This window comes from Anas acuta, chromosome 4 (genome assembly GCF_963932015.1).
Source record: "Anas acuta chromosome 4, bAnaAcu1.1, whole genome shotgun sequence".
Lineage (NCBI taxonomy): Eukaryota > Metazoa > Chordata > Aves > Anseriformes > Anatidae > Anas > Anas acuta.
This window is the reverse complement of record NC_088982.1, coordinates 53,607,816-53,611,706: the sequence shown is the minus strand read 5'-3', so window position 1 is coordinate 53,611,706 and position 3,891 is coordinate 53,607,816. Positions and strand designations below refer to the sequence as shown.

General features: G+C 34.4%; 1 long non-coding RNA gene across 1 annotated transcript; it reads left to right on the top strand.

Annotated features, from left to right (window-relative positions):
• The first annotated feature begins 892 nt into the window (after positions 1-892).
• Positions 893-3,639, top strand: LOC137855264 (uncharacterized). The gene is made up of 3 exons (XR_011095650.1): positions 893-934; positions 1,048-1,263; positions 1,753-3,639. It is a non-coding gene; the product is annotated as an uncharacterized lncRNA (long non-coding RNA).
• Positions 3,640-3,891: the final 252 nt, after the last annotated feature.

The window sequence follows — 3,891 nt, the reverse complement described above, 5'->3', positions numbered from 1 at the left end:
AGAAAATTAATTAAAGGGAACGTAAATATAGCTAAGGTTTCTTCTTCCTTTTCCTATCTTGCCCTACTGAATTTTTGTCTTGCATTTATTTCAAGATGCTGACTGAATGGCTGTGAACTCTGATGTTTGATAACACAGAGAATTCTGTTTGATGTTAAGGAGTTATTTTTATGAAAGTTTTGTTGTTGTTGTTGTTGTTTTCTTTCTGTTAATGTCAATCTAATAGAAATGTTTTAAGTGTAACAGGATGATGCAAGATCTTATTTTCTGTTGCTGAGAGAATGTAGTAGGAGAAAGTAATACCTTGAGGCTATTTTTCCCTTACGCCTGCAGTAAAGGAGATTAGAATAATATAAAATTACTTAAGAAATTGGACACCGGAAAAGGGGGATTAGAGAAGGGGTCAGAAAGGCACAGAGGAAAGTTTAGGAATAAAACAAGAAAAATACAGAATGACTTTCCTAGAAGTGTAGGTGAGGGTGATCCAAAATCAGAAAAAGTAAATCAAAGGTTATTCAACATGTACACAAAGTTCTTGTATAACTGAAAATGACTCAGGACTCATTCAGAACCTGAATTAAGAGAAGACTGAAACAAGATAATATATGGAGAATTAGTTCTACACAGGTGTACTTTGTGTACTTCCAGATAAAGAAGAATGAAGATTTGAAATTTGTAGTTTATGCTATATTATATCTTGTACCTCTCAAATATCTCTTAAAAACTAGTGTTAGGCCCAGATCTAGAATTCTGCCAAAATGTGTTTAGAGGTCTGTTAGTGGTCATTATTAATTCTGGCTGCTAAGTGTTGGTGTGGCAAGGTGTGGCAAGGCATTAATGGTATGTCTCAGCTGTGGAGCATCTATAAAATGCTGTATGCCCCATCACCTTCATGGGAAGTCGCCTAAACTGTCCATGTCAAGCTCATAAAAAAGTAATGAGAAACTTGGTGCAAAAGTGAAAGGGGAAAAGAAAAAAAAAAGTAAGAAGAAGAAGAAGAAAAACCTCTTTTGTGTTTTTTTTTTTTTTTTTTTTTTTTTTTTTTAGGTTGGGTAGTGGTACAATGCAATCTTTCTGGAGACACCAGTACCCAAAGGTGATAAGCATTTTGAGGAATTTCTTCTCTATGTCTTCTCCATCCCTCAATAGAGAAAGACAGGAAAAATGAGAGGTTGATCTCAACTACAAAATTATCCACTTCAGTCCTTTCAAGTGGAACCTTATTAAATTCTGTCAGCAGGAATCAGGTCCTTGGCATAGCAGGTAATTGTTTCTCTGAGTCCTAAAAGAGATAGCATGTCCTATTACCATTGAAATGGGACTTCAGCTAGATATGTGCCTAGTGATTAATGTTGCTCAGCTTTAGCCTGTGTTGACATTGGTCAGCCTGCTGCATTTCATAGTAAAACCTGTAGAAAAACAGAATATATTTTATTGCCATGCAGATGTATATGGTGAAAAAATCAGAATTTTTCAGTGCACAGCATACCGGTCTTTCAACTTTGGAATAGAAATTTCCAACTTCTAAACAGCAGCTATTCTTATAAATATAGCTTGAGAACAAAAACTCTGAATTTAACTTGACCACATTAATCAGAGCTAATCCGAAAACAAATTATTGGTAGACTGGTAGGAAGAAGCAATAAAGTGGTTAGCTTTTTTGGAACCTGGAGAGATTCTCTTTTGACTGGGAAAAATTATAACGTGTCATAAAACTGATATTTCCACTGATGTCAATAATTTTTAATGCAGAGTGAGTTATGAATGTTAGTTCCTGGGCTTGTCTTCTGAGCTACTTCTGTAGATCTCCCTTGAGACTTCTGGACTGAGAAGTAAAAGAAAACATTGTGAAAAATTTTCTTCAAGCCGTAACTGGACATCTCTGCAGTTTACTGATTGTGCATTTCTATTTTTGTATATTATGTTTGAATTATTTAATCACTTCAATTTCTAGAGAGACTTTTAATCAACTGGATTAAAATATATTGCATTTTGGAATGTGTAGTGTGGGATTCATGTATTTTCATTCACCAGTTTCATCATGGTTGTTGTTGGTCCTCAGTGAGATTTTTTTTTGGTGATGAGATTTAACAAGGATGGGAGTTGTGAAAAGGTTGGGAAAGTATGGATTGTAACCGTTCAGGTGTTTTTCTGTGAAGGTTTCAGTAACAGTAGTGATAGGGTTGGCATAATTTTGACTATGAGCATTTATGTTGAAAAAATGCTCAAGCTACTTTATCACTACAATATTTTTGAGGTATATTTGCTATAACAACTGCTACTAGATTGTAACAATGAACACTAACACCAAAAATCAATTCAAGAGCTAAGGGAGATGCTTTATTTACTGTTAAAAGCTTTGGAAATTTCAATAAAAAATTTGTCTATTTGAGAAGTGGTGCTCCAAAGACACCAGATTTGACTTCAGTATTAATGAGCATGTTTTCATGAGCTTTCTTGGTTTCTGTTATATGATGTTGCATCTCTGGCATTTTAATTTTCATACTAGTTTTCATAAACTATCTGAAAACATAAGAAATCAATGACATTTATTTTACCATTAATGTTCAGATGACTTCCTGTGGAGTCACCCATTTTTACTTTTAAAATTCCGGAAAAATGTTATATCCTGTTTATGGTAGCTGTCTGTACCAAATGCTGGATTTTACCAGGTACTGCTACAGTGTTAGGATTTTTTTTTTTAACAATTTATGCTTTCAAATTCAAGTTAATGATTGGTTGTGCACTCAGCATATGATTTTCACAAAGTGCTGACAAAACTCTTCTCCCAGTAAAGGAAATAGTATTTTTGAAAACTTCATCAAAAACAAACTAAGACTATGCATAGGACTACAGCAGTAGCTAAGGTGCTGTTAAAAAATAAAAAGCCATGACTGCTGCCCATGTTTCTTACTCATCTGACACCTGTTCTGTGTCTTAGAACAATGAAGTCATTTTCTTCAAGTTGTTTTTAGTAAAAATTAAGATACCAGTGAAAACAAGTGCTATAATTGTTGACAGTGTAGTTGCCAAGCTGTAAAAACTTATCAGAGAAGTGATGAAGTAGAAAAACAGCATGTAGGTATAGAGATCTATACCAGTGCTCCACAATAAACACTAATAATGGAAGTGCTTATGAAATATGGAGGTAAGAGGGAGGCACTGGTTTAGTCAATAAATTCTATTTGCTGTTCTGTCCCTTATGTAAAACTGAAAATAATTTAGTGAGGATACATCTAGTATTCTTATCATTTTCTCTAGTTCTTCTAGAAATCTCTGCATCTGCTTAAGTAATGCTAAGTGGGAAAGAATAGGCTCTGCATGATTGGCACACAATCTGTAAGAACTGCCTGGACAAAACTCTGCTCAGAAATCTCTTGTACATGCTCTTTTTAGCCTGTATCACTCCTTGTCCTTTCTTCTGAAGAAATTAGGTATGCTGCCATTTTTTTCTCCTCCTTTTTTTCCTTCTTTCTTCTTGTGTCATGGAGGTGAACCCACCTTTTGCTGCTAAATACTGTTCCTGTTTCACTTCATTCACTTCATTCACTTCAGTTTAAAAGAATTGCCTTTTATTTTATTTTATTTTATTTTCTATTTTTTATTTTTGCTACAGCTGAGCAGAAAAAGTCCTCTGTATTTCTCAGGGTCTGTGTTTCCTTTATAATATGATCTCGTATTAATAATACATGTAAGGTTTGTTTAAAATATCAGCACATCTACTAGAAAAAGAAAGCAGCAGCTCCAAACTGTTCCCCAGCTGAAAATGGGAATTAAACTACAGCAATAAACTGCATGAAAATAATTCTCACAGGTCAAGGGGGGTATTCACAAGGCAGAGGCTAATCAGGCCTAAGTATCATAACAGAGACACTAATTGCCTAATTTTCA